The 17,022-nt window shown below is 41.9% G+C and overlaps 1 protein-coding gene across 1 annotated transcript in view; it reads left to right on the forward strand.

Moving 5' to 3' along the window:
- The window catches only part of smyd3 (SET and MYND domain containing 3), a 775,824-nt gene that overhangs the window by 369,088 nt on the left and 389,714 nt on the right, over nt 1-17,022 (forward strand). The window lies entirely within an intron of this gene.

Consider the following 17,022-nt stretch of genomic DNA (forward strand, 5'->3'; position numbering starts at 1 on the left):
GCTGATCATCCAACTCAGTATCCCGTACCTGCCTTCTCTTCATACCCCCTGATCCCCTTAGCCACAAGGGCCACATCTAACTCCCTCTTAAATATAGCCAATGAACTGGCCTCAACTACCTTCTGTGGAAGAGAATTCCAGAGATTCACCACTCTCTGTGTGAAAAATGTTTTTCTCATCTCGGTCCTAAAAGACTTCCCCCTTATGCTTAAACTGTGACCCCTTGTTCTGGACTTCCCCAACTTCGGGAACAATCTTCCTGCATCTAGCCTGTCCAACCTCTTAAGAATTTTGTAAGTTTTTATATGATCCCCCCTCAATCTTCTAAATTCTAGCGAGTACAAGCTGAGTCTATCCAATCTTTCTTCATATGAAAGTCCTAACATCCCTGGAATCAGTCTGGTGAACCTTCTCTGTACTCCCTCTATGGCAAGAATGTCTTTCCTCAGATTAGGAGACCAAAAATGTACGCAATACTCCAGGTGTGGTCTCACCAATACCCTGTACAACTGCAGAGTTTCTCCAGAGATGCTGCCTGACCTGCTGAGTTACTCCAGCATTTTGTGTCTATCACCTGTCCACCCAGTTTTGTTATCCCTTTGTCCACTTTTCCCATCCCCTTTCTCCTCACGTTTCCATCTGCTCACTTATATGAGGTGAGAATGAGGTTGATCAGCCATGATCATATTGAATGGCGGTGCAGACTCAAAGGGCCGAATGGCCTCCTCCTGCACCTATTTTCTATGTTTCTATGAGAAGGGCAAGTTTTAAAGGAAGTGCACAAGGCAGCTTTTGCATAATGAGGGTGGTGAGTGCCTAGAAGCCGCTGTCAGGCGGAAGGCTGATGGCAGATATGATAATAGGCTTTTAAGAGGCTTTTAGATAGATACATGGACATGCAGGGAATGGAGGGATGTGGATCAAGCGCAGGCAATGGAGATTAGTTTATTTGGCATCATGTTTGGCACAAGTATCGTGGGCCACAGGGCCTGTTCCTGTGTTGTACTGTTCTATATTCTATGTTTTATTTTCATCGATTGTATTCAACCAGCGATTTATTGGAACAATAACAGCAGAAGGAGGCTTCTGGAATATGAACAAAATTATTTCCATTCCATGCTACAGACCAAAAACTGGGACTTGTGTGAAATTATTTTTCAGCTGTCACAGTTATTAAGGGCAGAATGGCCCACTGAACCTGCTGTGATTCCATGAAGCCTACGCTCTGTCAAACTTGGCAGATCTGATTAAAATTCATTATTCCTTTATTGATAAAATTATGATGAGGAAGTGAAAATCAGATCACAGTACATTTTGTTTCTACCCCATTTCACAGCATAATTAGGCCAGTATTTCTCACTCTATTGATAATACACAGTTAATTTGAGTAGATTGCATCTTTTGCTGCTTATTCTCTCTCTAATAGCAGCAAACCAGCGGAGGGACAAATAACCAAATTTTATACACTTTCAGTACTATGCGTGATCTGTATATTTTACTTAGCCTCTGCATTTTGTTAGGATTTTAACAAAATATTTTGATTACTGTGGAAGGTAATTTTGTTTTAGTGTATTTGCTTGGCTTACATTGCTGGAATTGGTGCCATTATTGCCACAGGATAATTATAAAGCATTTAGAATGGGTTGGATATGTAAAGTTTGCAGGGAGAAAAAAACAGAGGATTTTAAATTTACATGATGCCATTCATACTCCTTGTGGGACTATCTAATAGTTTGTGACTGAGGAATTATTTTTCAATTATAATCACTGTTGTGATGATGGAAACAGAACGATAAAGCTGTGCATCGCAAATAGTATGTAATAATGACTATGCGATCCTTCATTTGTGTGATTCAGTGAACTGTGATTCAGTTCTGTGAATGTGCTGCTTTGCATGGCAAGATGACCTTGACCAATCCCAGTGGGATGAACATGGAATTCTCTAATTATAAGTAACTTCTATCTGCACTTCCCTCCGTACCCCCTCCGCCCCCCCTTGCCTCCTTCCCCCCACCTAGTTGGTTAACCAGTTCTCCACGTTGTATCCCTCTTGAGTTCATACCTTCCCTCGCAATCAAAGGGCCCATCAGGGCACCACCCTGTTGAAGCTATTCGTGTTCAGCCCTGATCGGTCCTCGTCGTTTCTCCCCACCAGCTGTTAAACCCCCCCTCCTCCCACCCCACTTTGTCTGAAGAAGGGGTCCCGACCCGAAACATCACCTATCCTTTTTTCTCCAAGATGCTGCCTGGCCCGTTGAGTTACTCCAGCACTTTGTGTCTATCTCTGGTATAAATCAGTATCTGCAGCTCTTTTGTTTCAACATTCTATCGTCTGCCCAAAACCAAAATAGCAAAGCAGAAATGAGAACCAACGAAGGGTCTCGACCTGCGACATCACAGATTCCTCTCTCCAGAGATGCTGCTGAGTTACTCCAGCGTTTTGTGTCCAGCAAAATGACTTTGTTCTTTTGAATTGCTTACTACCCCTTTGAGGGAACAACCATAAAACAATAAGTCCTTATATTCTAACTGGCCATTTCATGAATAGCAAAGTTATTGGTATGTTTGCGGTTTGTTTCAACCTTGTGGCTATTCCACAAAAGTAGTAAGGTCGAATGCATAAACAAGTACATAAGGAGTAATGTGTAGGATGGAACTGCAGATGCTGGTTTAAACCAAAGATATACACAAACAGCTAGAGTAACTCAGTGGGCCAGGGGAATCTCCCCTCATTCTCAGTTTGAAGAAGGGTCTTGACCCGCAATGTCGCCTATTCCTTTTCTCCCAAGATGCTGTCTGACCCACTGAATTACTCCAGCTTTTTGTGTCCATCTTACATAAGGAGTAAGTTCTATTGTGTTAGGGTACCTAGGATAAATGTTTCCAACATACACAGCTATGTTGAGATAAATTAGAATATTGTTTTAGAAACAGCATTGATCGCACATAAAGATCACACGTATCTGGCCAACATGTATTGGATTTCTTCTTGTATAAAGAGTTTGGCTTGTATCCATTCAGTCTGCAGCAGTTGTGCTTATTAAACAAAACACTGTACAAAATATAAAGAGTGACACGATACACTTCCTGAAAGTGACACAAAGACCAAGTAACTCTTGAGTAAACCAAGAGTGCTTGGTCCTAGTTTGCTGGATGTAACCATGTTATTTGAGAGAGCCCAAATTCATCTCTGATATCAGTCGCCAATAAGAGGTGAAATTGGGTGACATTTAAATCAGACTCATGTGGATTAGAGACAAGAGTCTTGAAATTGATGTGCGGTCTAAATGGAAAAGTGTGGGGTGATGCACAGCAGCAGTTATGGGCTTGCTATGGCCAATGGTCCTGGTCATTATAATACATCAGGGAGCAAATGCAGTGTGTGGGATGAGGACTGTGTCTGAGTGATCAGTTTGAGAGAACCACAATGGTCAAGTGCAAATGGGGCACAGTGTTGCAAGTGATGGCTGGTCTGAGGTTGATGTCCTGTAACTTGATTGAGGGGGGAGGATCCAGGGCATTGCTCAGAGAGTTTGGCTGTCAGATGTTTCATCGACTGCCCAATGGATTAGGTGGGGTAGGAGGCGGTCGGTTCAAGAGGTGTGATGTGCTGGGATGGCAGTAGGCGTGAGTCAATTGGAAATTTAAGTGGTTCTAAGGTCAGCCTAATTGTAGAATTAAACAAGTGTGGCATTTCGTTACATTGATCAATCCATGTAATCTCTTTCATCTCCCTCGATATCACACCAAGGGAAACATTAAAAATTAAATGTAAAGTGGTTCTATACATTTTATACAAGCTGATAGACCCCCAATTTGTCCAAGTCAACACAAGTGGAAGGAATGCGACACACACAAAGACCCAGAGATATTCCGGGCGACGCAGGAGATTGCAGATGTTGTAATCTGAACAAAAAAACAAAGTGCTGGAGGAACTCAGTGGGTCAGGCAGTATCTGTGGAGGGAAATGGACAATCAACGCTTCATCAGACTGAAGAAGGTTCCCGACCCAAAATGTCATCTATTCATTTCTTTCCGCAGATGCTGCCTGACCCAATGAGTTCCTCCAGAACTTTTATTTTCCAGTAGTACCCCTGCTACTTGCCCGAGTAACTGCTGCGTGGCGGTGTGATAGTGTGCTGGATATGATGGCACACACTTTGATAATTGGCCAGTGCCCTGCCCACGGTTAGTAAACGAGTATCTCTCATCACATTCCTATCAAACCTGGGAACTTCATTTGAGATATGCAGGTAATAGTGAAATAAAAGTTTAAAGCAGGAGGGAGTTACCATCATTGAGCACCAGAAGATGGCTTCATGCTTGGGAATGGTGGCTCACTTTGCCTACAATTATGTGTAGAAAGGGACTGCAGATGCTGGTATATACCACAGATGGATACAAAGTGCTGTAGTAACTCAACGGGTCAGGCAGCGTCTCTGGAGGAAAATGATGGCTGACGTTTCTGGTCGGAACCCTTCTTCAGCCTGAAAGAAGGGTCCCGACCCAAAACGTCACCCATCCTTTTTCTCCAGAGACGATGCCTGACCACGAGTTACTCCAGCACTTTGTATACATTTATGTTTGGGATGTTATCCGGGCTATAAAGGAAGTGAATGAATGAAATCCGGGGAATAGAGAGAAATATTATTTGCAAGGAAACACTTTCACAGTCTTGTAACATCGTAAACCATTTTGCATTTAATGGAGTATTTCTGGATTTCACCGCCTCCAAATCATACCCCTTTAAATCATACCCTGTTCACACTTGGAAATATATTGCTGTTTGTCCATCTGCAATTGGTAACTGCACTGTGGGAGAACCTTCCCTGTAGAGACTGTAGCAGCTCTGGATTGGAGCTCACAACCACCTTCACGAGGGCAGTTAAAGATAGGCCCTGAATGCCAGTGACGCTGCTTCCCATGAATGCTTCAAATAATACATTGTTGTAATATAGGAAATACGACATAACAACACGATGATGTATGAATAGTAATTGCTAATAGCGAGATTATCTGTTTAGCCCTGGTGTTGTAGGTTGAGGGATGACACATGGTCGGGGCTACCTGGGTGATCTCCCCCGCTATCGCTGGCATCTGTTCCCCTCACCAGTGAGGGCAGAGGGACAGTGCGGACACCACTGCTGGCTGAATGGGTTTTGACTGCCATGCACAGCGGAGCAGGATTTTGGCCTTAATCGTTTCCTTTCAACGGCAGATGGAGACAACACACACTAACGACAGGCAGTCCCATTCTTCAAACTGCGGCCAAAATGGAGGCCGAGAAAGATGATTCCATTCCGCAGTGCTTCCTCCTGCTCCTCTGTGGACACTTTCTCCTCTCATTACATCACTATGTAATATTAACTCCTTAATATTTGGGACAAAGACCCATCATTTATTTATTTGCCTCTGTACTCCACAATTTGAGAATTGTAATAGAAAAAAATCACATGTGGTTCAAGTGCACATTGTCAAATTTCAACAAAGGCCATTTTTATACATTTTGGTTTCACCATGTAGAAATTACAGCAGTGTTTATACATAGTCCCCCCATTTCAGGGCACCATAATGTTTGGGACACAACAATGTCATGTAAATGAAAGTAGTCATGTTTAGTATTTTGTTGCATATCCTTTGCATGAAATGACTACTTGAAGTCTGTGATTCATGGACATCATCAGTTGCTGGGTGTCTTCTCTGGTGATGCTCGGCCAGGCCTGGATTGTAGCCATCTTTAACTTATGCTTGTTTTGGGGGCAATTACCCTTCAGTTTTCTCTTCAGCATATAAAATGCATTCTCAATTGGGTTCAGATCGGGTGATTGACTTGGCCACTCAAGAATTGACTATATTTTAGCTTTGAAAAACTTCTTTGTTGTTTTAACAGTATGTTTGGGATCATTGTCTTGCTGTAGAATGAACTGCTGGCCAATGAGTTTTGAGGCATTTGTTTTAACTTGAGCAGATAGGATGTGTCTATACACCAGAATTGATTATGCTACAACCATCAGCAGTTGTATCATCTATGAAGATAAGTGAGCCAGTACCTTCAGCAACCATACATGCCCAGGCCATAACACCCCCACCACCGTGTTTCACAGATGAGGTGGTATGCTTTGGATCATGGGCAGTTCCTTCTCTCCTCCATACTTTGCTCTTGCCATCACTCTGATATAAGTTAATCTTCGTCTCATCTGTCCATAGGACCTTTTTCCGGAATTGTGGTTGCTCTTGTAAGTACTTCTTAGCAAACTGTAACCCGGCTATCCTATTTTTGTGACTAACCAGTGGTTTGCATAATGAGGGTGTAACAAGATTTCCTTGCAGAAATCTGAAGTCAATAACCGCAGCTGTCAATTAAAGATCACAACTCCACTGCGCTCCCTGGCCTCTCCATCGTAACGATCCTGTTATCAGTCAAGGTTGTTTGTTTTATAATGCTGCCACCATTTACAGTGCCCTCCACAATGTTTGGGACAAAGACCCATCATTTATTTATTTGCCTCTGTACTCCACAATTTGAGATTTGTAATAAAAAAATCACATGTGGTTAAAGTGCACATTGTCAGATTTTATTAAAGGCCATTTTTATACATTTTGGTTTCTCCATGTAGAAATTACAGCTGTGTTTATACATAGACCCCCCATTTCATGGCACCATAATGTTTGAGACACATGGCTTCACAGATGTTTGTAATTGGTCAGGTGTGTTTAATTGCCTCCTTAATGCAGGTATAAGAGAGTTCTCAGTACCTAGTCTTTCCTCCAGTCTTTCCATCACCTTCAGACACTTTTTATTGCTGTTTATCAACATGAGGACCAAAGTTGTGCCAATGAAAGTCAAAGAAGCCATTATGAGACTGAGAAACAGTAATAAAACTGTTGGAGACATCAGCCAAACCTTACCCAAATCAACTGTTTGGAACATCATTAAGAAGAAAGTGAGCACTGGTGAGCTTACTAATCGCAAAGGGACTCTAGCCTCTGTATTTCTGTTCATGAAGTCTTCAGAGGACGGTGGTCATTGACAAATTGACACCTGACTCCTGAAGAGTATTTGTGATCTGTCGGACAGGTGTTTGGGGATTTTTCTTTATTATAGAGAGAATTCTTCTGTCAGCATCTGTGGAGATCTTCCTTGGCCTGCCAGTCCCTTTGCGATTAGTAAGCTCACCAGTGCTCACTTTCTTCTTAATGATGTTCCAAACAGTTGATTTGGGTAAGGTTTGGCTGATGTCTCCAACAGTTTTATTACTGTTTCTCAGTCTCATAATGGCTTCTTTGACTTTCATTGGCACAACTTTGGTCCTCATGTTGATAAACAGCAATAAAAGTTTCTGAAGGTGATGGAAAGACTGGAGGAAAGACTAGGTACTGAGAACTCTCTTATACCTGCATTAAGGAGGCAATTAAACACACCTGACCAATTACAAACATCTGTGAAGCCATGTGTCTCAAACATTATGGTGCCATGAAATGGGGGGACTATGTATAAACACAGCTGTAATTTCTACATGGTGAAACCAAAATGTATAAAAATGGCCTTTAATAAAATCTGACAATGTGCACTTTAACCACATGTGATTTTTTTATTACAAATCTCAAATTGTGGAGTACAGAGGCAAATAAATAAATGATGGGTCTTTGTCCCAAACATTGTGGAGGGCACTGTAAATGGTGGCAGCATTATAAAACAAACAACCTTGACTGATAACAGGATCGTTACGATGGAGAGGCCAGGGAGCGCAGTGGAGTTGTGATCTTTAATTGACAGCTGCGGTTATTGACTTCAGATTTCTGCAAGGAAATCTTGTTACACCCTCATTATGTTTACATTCTGGTAATTCATGTATAAAGAAAACCCTTTATGCTCTGCTTGTGGGGCGGAAAGACTCAAAACATTTAGCTACCTTTCCCAGCCTAACATTCTGTGGTAACATGTGACAGCAACAAGCAACTTAGGTATTTTGATGTATGTAGTGTTATGTTGAAATGAGCTGAAATTAAATGAGATGTCTGTATACTTCTGGTTCCCAATGTAGTCAGTGTACACTCCACCCTCCATCACCTTGAGCTCATTTAAGCTCTGCTCACCCTGAGTGCCATTCACCCATCAAACTCTACTTGCTGGTTTAAACTGGCTCCTGGTCCAACAATATTAATATTTTTATTTTCCAAAGCTCTTCTTGGTCTCATCCCTCCTCATTTCTGTAACCTCACCTAAACCATCACCTGACAAACATGTCATCATCTTGTTAATCTGGCCCTTTACACCTTGATGTACTTTCAACCATCTGGGCACTATTTTGTGTAGGAAAGAACTGCAGATGCTGGTTTATATCGAAGGTAGACACAAACTGCTGGAGTAACTCAGCAAGACAGGCAGGATTTCTGGAGAAAAGGAATGGGTAACGTTTCAGGTCGAGACCCTTCCTCAGACTATTTTATTTTAATATTTTTTCACTATTTTAGTACTATTCCCTTAAGCCTTGTAGCTAATCCCACTGTGAAAAAAATAATTGCATGGGACATTCAGAGAGGATGTAAAAAAAAGCTCTACATTAATGCGTCTATCTTTATTTTTGAACTTTTTTCTATATCCTAAAACTTTGTACTCTCCTAATAGCTCCTTATATGACTTGGTGTCTTACTTTATATGATATTTGTACCCGCGTGTCCAATTAACCACATTAAAGAAATTATATAACAGTGTTGCTGTCATGTGGTCTGAGAAAAACATAGAAGGGAGGCCTGAATCATACAGAAACCGTTGAGCGGCAGTAGTAGAGTTGCCTCCTTGCAGCGCTAGAGACTTCCTGACTACTGGTGCTGTCTGTACAGAGTTTGTACGTTCTCCTCATGACCGAGTGGGTTTTCTCCGAGATCTTCGGTTTCCTCCCACACTCCAAAGACGTACAAGTTTGTATGTTGATTGGCTTGGGTTTGTATACTTGGTATAAGTGTAAATTGTCCCTGGTGTGTGTAGGCTTGTGTTAATATGCGGGGATTACTGGCCGGTACAGAATTGTTGGGCCGAAGGGCCTGGCTCCGCTCTGTGTCTCTAAACCAAACTAAACTAAAGTTAGATAAACCGACTAGCATTATATGGAGACACGGAGGTTCATGAATAGATTTGGTTTGTGATGTACTAAAATAGTTGCAAAGATATGAAGTGCTGCAATAATTAAAGATTATCGTAATCAGGCCATTAAAAAACATTGCTTCGATGAGAGAAACAGGCCAAGGATTAGACAAGGAATGAGGTCTGCATCTTCTGGTCATGAAGTATACTGAACTCATGATGAGTGTGAATCATTGTTTCCGAAGTCTGGCTAAGATTTGGTTTGAACGTTGTGATGAAGGTTGATGGTTTGGACAGGCTAGAGGAATACAACTGTAAAATCTGTGATTTCTCCAGTCAACATCAAGTTAAGCCTGTAATCGAGATGAAGCTGAAATGAGATGTTACCTCTTTTCAAATGATTCCTTTCTACATTGGGCTAAGCATTAATTGATAGTGCAATATGTAACCTCTGATCTTTACCCTTTGGACACCTTTCCCTCCCCACTTTGGTTTAGCCTATTTTGTAATGAATCTCATTTCACCTTTTTTCCCCCAGTTCTTGTATTGGATCACACACACAGCAACCTTGCTTTTAATTCTGCTTTGATTACCATCTGTGCAATTCTCAAATCTCCTCATTTCTGGTTGTATTTCAGACTGTATGTTTCATTATATATATTATGTATAAACAATCAAGAGTGCATTTGTGTGTAAGATGAAAGGAATAAAGACCTCTAATGTGACTAGGTCACTCAGCCCCCTGAGTCTATACTGCCATTCAGTAAGATCATAGCTAATTTGATCGTGACTTCCACTCGGTATTCCAGTCTATCCCAGTAACCTTTCACCTCTTCCTTATCAAGAATTTATTTCCCTATGCTGTTAAAAATATCCAGATTCTGCTTCGACTGTCCTTTGAGGGGTCGAGTCCCAAAGACTCACAGCCCTCTTAAGACAGAAAATTTGTACTTCATCTCTGTGTTAAATGTGCTGCCCTTATTTTTAAACAGTGACCCTCCCATGAATATAAAAGCATTTTATTCCTGTAGCATGCTGAATGGTTTTGGACAAAGTGGAAGCTGTTGTTGATGACTAAACCATTACTGAAGGACAACTAATGTGGCATTCCTTTAGACTGGAATGTGATTTAGTGGAATGGTTTGCCCATAAAACATTTGGATGGTTGTTGCCAGGCAACCTTTTTATAGCCAATTGATTTTTGTTTTTCTTTTAACCCTGCCACTGCCAATTCAGAGTAAGCGGCTGTACTTTTGATGTGCACACTTGCCCTGGGTTATGAAGCAACATATTTAACTGTCCTTTAGATCTTAAGATCAGTAATACCATTTTGTAGTGGTTTATTGTAATTACTCCAAGCAATAGGTCAACTCTGAAAACTCTCAAACATTTTCAGTGACTGCAAATCTATCTTTCGATGCTGATGAAGTGAGCCGAACAATGTTTATTCTTGGCCCCACTCTTTGTTCTTCTGTCACTGAATCAAAACAGAAAATGCTCGAACTCCTCGATAGGTCAGGCAGCATCTGTGAGGAGAGAATCAGAGCTTCTTGTTGAAGACCGAATGGGGAATAGTCACGGAAGCTGGGAGAGGGGAGAGAACAAAAATGGAAGCTCTGTGCTGGGATCACAGGTGCGGCAGATTAAATGACGAGAGGTGATAGGGCAACATAGCAAAAATCAAGAGAAAATGTGGGTGCAAAATGATCATCTGAAATGTTGAGAAAATGCTAGAAATCTGAAATAAAATGAGAATGCCCATTGTCCAGTGATCCTCCATGACCCTCTTCGGTAGAGAACTCCAAATTTGAAGAAATGTACTTTTATTTCTGTCTGGAAGTACCACCTCTGCATTTACCTTCTGAGCTCTGCAGAATTTCATGTGTCTTAATGAGAATGGATGAATGAATCTCATTTATCTAAACTCTAAAGTGACTGGGCCTGCGCTCGCGGATGTCTACTCCCCCCTACCCCAATTTCTGGTATACTTCTGGGAAACATCCACCACACTTCATCACACAAGTAAATTCTTTCTGAGCGAGGGAGATGGGGCCTGTGATTTAATTGCCAAGAGAATCGAGAGTATTTCATTGTCATACGTACCCAAAAATGGAACATTACTTGCAGCAGCATAACAGGTCTGTTAAAACAGTACTCATAGATAGCAATATAAGCCTTTGTGATTTCATCTTACATGATTTGTGTGCAAGGACCCCAGGTCCCAAAGAATACCAATACCTGTTAATATTTCACCATTTAAAAAACATTCTGTTCTTCTATTTTTTTTCTTACCAAAGTAGATGACCTCACATTTTTCAATGGGATGTTCTATCTGCCATATCCTGGCCCATTCATTTCATCGTTCTATATCCCCTCAGTTGCTGAGGGTATTCAAATCTGAGAATTATCATTAGGCATTGGGTATGCAAGCAAATAATTTCACTGTGCCCAGTCACATGTGACAATAAAGTATTCCATTCTATTCCATTCCATAGGCACAAAAGGGATCAAGGGAAATAAGGGCCGTACAGGAAAGTTGATTCCGTGATCCTGGCGAATGGCGGAGCAGGCTGTCATCTGGGTTGGAGTGTTTTGAGTTCTGAGGAGAGACTGGAGAAGCTAAGGCTGCTCTCAGTGGAGTGGACAAAATTAAGAGGAGAACTTGGTTGGGGCATATAAAATTATGCGGGGTCAAACAAAGGCAGACTGCTGGAAACTTTTCCCCACATCAGAGCTAGATAAAACTCGAGGACATTGGTTTAGGGAAAGGAGGAAGAGATTTCGAGGGGTTGTGAGGAAGTATGTGGATTGTATTGTCTGAGAGAGTGGTGGGGAGCTGGATCGCTGACAGCATTTATCAAGTGCCCAGATGAACACTTGAATTGCTTAGGAATAGTGGGTCATGCACTGAGGACAATGGGGTTAACATGGAAAGCTGCCCACTGGTCAATGTGGACACGTTTGGCCGAATAGCCTGTTTCCATGTTGCAGTATTCTGTGATTCTATTCCTGATCTTTATGTTCAATTAATAATTAATACCTGGGAGATTTCCCTGTGAAATGCCAGGCTGTGCTGATGTTTCTTTTATTTTTGGCTGAAGGGTTCAGATGGATAAGGGGAAGCAGTTGAACTATCTCAGGATGGTTTAATCCACTGTTTTGCAGGAGGTGCAGTGAAAGCGTGAGAGCTCACTGTGCTTCTGCAAGTACAGGTTTCAATCTAGGTCAAGCTGCTCGGTGGATGTCCTTCCTCTTTGAAAGCCAGAAGTGGAAGTTGTTAAGGCCCACCCTTTCATTTTCTCTTTCTGTTCATAATTCAGCACTAGCTTGCATTCAGTTGGAAGTCACAACTAAAGAAGCAGTTAGAGGGACGATGGTGGCTTATGGCTCAGGAGGGTTGTCAGTTTGGTGTTGTCTGGTCATTATACCATTCTATTTGTGGCACCTTGCTGTGTGCAAATTGGCTTTTGCGTTTCCTATATTTCAACAAAAACTACACTTCAAAAGAACCTAATTGGCTATAAAATGCTTCGGGACATAATGATGTCATGAAAGATGTTTTGTAAATGCAAATGTTTCCTTTCTTTTCTCCTTTAATTGAGCAAGGTGGACAGGGTTGTTCAATTTATTTCATCCAGTGTGCCGGGTGCCTGTGCTGTAGTTTAATCATAGATGAATTCTGCAGTACTATGTGGCCCTTGCCAAGCGAGGACAATCTATTCCAAACATAGTTTATATCCCTGTGTTTTTTCTGTACAAAACGTAACATCATTAGGGGTAGAAATTTAGCAATTCTGTTAATTGGTGACTTACCCAGTTCTGCTACAGCCGATGCCGTTGTTGTTATCAGGAATGTTACATCTTTGAACCCCTGACTTTGTCTACAATCTGCCAACTCTGCATCATGCAGGCAGGGGAAAACTTAACATGATTGCACCGTATTTAAGTGTTTGTGCAGGCCCCTTTTCAGGCAATAAAATGGGAAAGGAATCTAAATGCCCTAATTAATGTGCAAGGATTTGTTATGTTAAGTCAGTTTTCAAATAAATCTAACAGCCTTGGAGCCTGCAGTATTAATAATTTATAGGGTTGCAGATTTCGACCTCAAATTCATCAATTTCAAATCACGAACATTGCCCCTTTATTTTGAGCAGCATCTTCAGTGAATTTATTCTTTTAATAAGAAAAGACTGAAGGATGTTCTGATGGAAATATTGAAGGTTATGAGAAGGTGCGACAGTCTGTACACTGGCAGGGAAGACCAGAGCAAGAGACACAAGTAGAAGATCATTAAGTACAAGTAACATTAGCAAATTTGCAGATGACACAAAGCTGGATGGCAGTGTGAACTGTGAGGAGGATGCTATGAAGATGCAGGGTGACTTGGACAGGTTGAGTGAGTGGGCAGATGCATGGCAGATGCAGTTTAATGTGGATAAATGTGAGGTTGTCCACTTTAGTGACAAAAACAGGAAGGCAGATTATTATCTGAATGGTGTCAATTTGGGAAAAAGGGAAGTACAACGAGATCTGGGGGTACTTGTTCATCAGTCACTGAAAGTAAGCATGCAGGTACAGCTGGCAGTGAAGAAAGCTAATAGCATGTTGGCCTTCATAACAAGAGGAGTTCAGTATCAGAGCAAAGAGATCCTTCTGCAGTTGTACAGGGCACTGGTGAGACCACACCTGGAGTATTGTGTGCAGTTTTGGTCTCCAAATTTGAGGAAGGACATTCTTGCTATTGAGGGAGTGCAGCGTAGGTTCACGAGGTTAATTCCTGGGATGGCGGGACTGTCGTATGTTGAGAGATTGGAGCGATTGGGCTTGAATACACTTGAATTTAGAAGGATGAGAAGGAATCCTATTGAAACATAAGATTATTAAGGGATTGAACATGCCAGAGGCAGGAAACATGTTCCCAATGATGGGGGAGTTCAGAACCAGGGGCCACAGTTTAAGAATAAGGGGTAGGCAAGGTAGATGAGGAAAAACTTTTTCACCCAGAGAGTTGTGAATCTGTGGAATTCTCTGCCTCAGATGGCATTGGAGGCCATTCTCTGGATACTTTCAAGAGAGACTTAGATAGAGCTCTTAAAGGTAGCGGAATCAAGGGATAGGGGGAGAAGGCAGGAATGGGGTACTGATTGTGGATGATCAGCGATGATCACAGTGAATGGTGGTGCTGGCTCGAAGGGCCATATGGCCTACTCCTGCACCTATTGTCTATTGTCTATAAGAAGTGTCATTATAATAGGGAATTCAATGAAAGCCTAGTTAATCAGAATCACAGAATTTGTTCTTATACGTAGTAGTTGTTGATAAGATGAGCTAAATACCTTTAATGATCGGCTTAAAGGCATTATAAGATAGAAAAGAATCTGAAAATATATTGATGAGGTTACTCGAGGAAAGATGGTAGGAACCTTGTAAGGTGCAAGAAATGGCACCATTGAACGGATGGTATGATTGATCTGCCTCTGTCTGTAAACTGTGGAATTTCTACTGTGGTCAGTTACACTTCCTTTGAATCCAGCTATACTTTCGTAACATACCATTTCCGCCCCTTGGCCATCCCTTAACACACCTGTGTAACTCCTGCCTTCCACCCCATCACCGTACCATTCTCAAAGACCGGTCAAGGACAAAGGAGGGAATTTATATCTTTCAGCCTCAGGACAATCAGATACCTTACTCCACAATTTCTGGTAAACAAAAGTGCTGGAGAAACTCAGCGGGTGAGGCAGCATCTATGGAGCGAAGGAAATAGGCAACGTTTGGAGCCAAAACCCTTCTTCATCTTGAGCTTTGAAATACTTCCTTTAACATTTCCATCTCCCACTTTCAGATGCTCCTTAAAACCTCCCGCTTATCAGTTGAACACTGTCCATCACACCTCCCCACCATCGAAGAGATCTATGGGAGGTGCTGCCTCAAAAAGGCAGCCAGCATCATCAAGGACCCACACCACCCTCGCTACTTTCTCATTTCACCCTTGCCTTCGGGAAGACTGTGTGAAAACTGTATCATCCAGGTTCAGGAACAGCTTCTTCCCAATGACAATCAGGCTATTGAACAGTGTGCAATCCAACTAAACTCCGAACTACAAACTGTCTTAATTGTACTGGGGACTTAGGGATTTGCTTTGTTTTTGCACAGTATTTTTTTTTAAATTGAACTTTTTTTAAACGTTTGTTTATTATACTGTCTATGGAGTACTGTGTTTACAAACCTGTTGTACTATGGCAAGGAAGAATTTCATTGTTCCATTTTGGTACATTCAACAATAAAACCCTCTCTTTATCTCTATCTCTCGATTTCTCTATCCCTCTATCTTCCGACCTCTTTATATCTAATAATGGGTGGCACAGTGGCGTAGCTAATCAATCTGCTGCCTTGCAGCACCAGGGACCTGACGTTGTCTGTGTGGATTTTGCACATTCCCCTCGTGAACATGTGGGTTTTCTCAAGGTGCTCTGATTTCCTCTCGCATCCTAAATGTTTGTAGATTAGGTTAATTAGCCAATTGTCCCATGTGTGTACGTGAGTGGTAGGATCTGGGTGGAGTTCTTCCTCTGCTGTAAGACTCTACCACTCCGAGTCTTTGTATGGCTCAGCATCATATTCTGTTTGATGGTGCTCCAGAGCTTTCACCGTCATAGACACAAAAAGCTGGAGTAACTCAGCGGGACAGGCAGCATCTCCGGAGAGAAGGAATGGGTGACATTTCGTGTCGAGACCCTTCTTCGGTCCTTACGCTGTCATAAATGTATTAAACATAGATAGTTGCGGTCCGTCAGGATTGGAAGCTTCACAATGACCTTGTGCTTCATGCAGCATGCTGCTGACAGCACGACTGTGAACTCTGTAAGAAACAGGTCAATTTGAGCATTGATTTTCAGCTTTGCAACACAGTGACTAAACATGCCAGACTTTAGCAGGTTTGCAGCTTTGCACAGTCTTTCTCATCCACAACTTTGCCTCTAACCCCCCCCCCATCCTCTCCTCTCCCACCCACCGGCACCAAACATGTATGTGTACCACTGGATACCCTCAGTCTGAAGAAGGGTCTCGACCCGAAATGTCACCCATTCCTTCTCTCCAGAGATGCTGCCTGTCCCGCTGAGTTACTCCAGCATTTTGTGTCTATCTTCATCTTAAATCAGCATCTGCAGTTCCTTCCTACACATGTATACGCATGCGTACCACAGCTGGAAACCTCTGACGGATGCACAAAGTTAATTTTGACTGCTCCAGAGAAAATCAAGAGAAGAAATATTGTGAGAGCCTTATAGTCTTGGAATCAGAAGTCTGTAGATCTTAGTCTCACTTCGGAGGTTCATACACAAAAATGTAGGCTGTCACTTCAGTACTGCACTGACAGAGTTCTGCACGTCTCTCTATATATTTTTCATGTTTCCTCTTTAATTTTTGACGTGATCACTGGGTGAAGTGCGCACCTAATTCCATCGCAGGGAACTAGATCAAAGATCCAAAGGAGAGGCCAACACCACGGCAATCTCAAGTTAACAAGGCATTGCTAATAATCAAGACTATGTCAGGCTCACTATTGCCCTGGGGTCAAATAAAAATGATGAACAGCCAGAAAGGAACTGTGCTTTCAGGAGGAGACAGGAGGACAAAAAAACAGAAATGGGAAAATGAGAAGGGATGGGAAATGCTTTGCTGGAAATATTCTGGGCACCATCTCTTCGAAAACATATTTTATTTGGTGCCACCCTCTCACTGCACTCCTGAGTAAATTGAAACATGAACTGGTTAAAGTACTGATAATGATTACACTGCATTGTCCAACACGGCAGTCCTTCATCGGATAATGCCTGGAGACAAAATTAAATATTGATTTTAAACCTTATGATTTATGTGGGTTGAAATAATATCAAAAGCAGCAACTGTTCACACTGGAACCTCAGTGATTT

This window comes from Amblyraja radiata, chromosome 8 (assembly GCF_010909765.2).
Source record: "Amblyraja radiata isolate CabotCenter1 chromosome 8, sAmbRad1.1.pri, whole genome shotgun sequence".
Lineage (NCBI taxonomy): Eukaryota > Metazoa > Chordata > Chondrichthyes > Rajiformes > Rajidae > Amblyraja > Amblyraja radiata.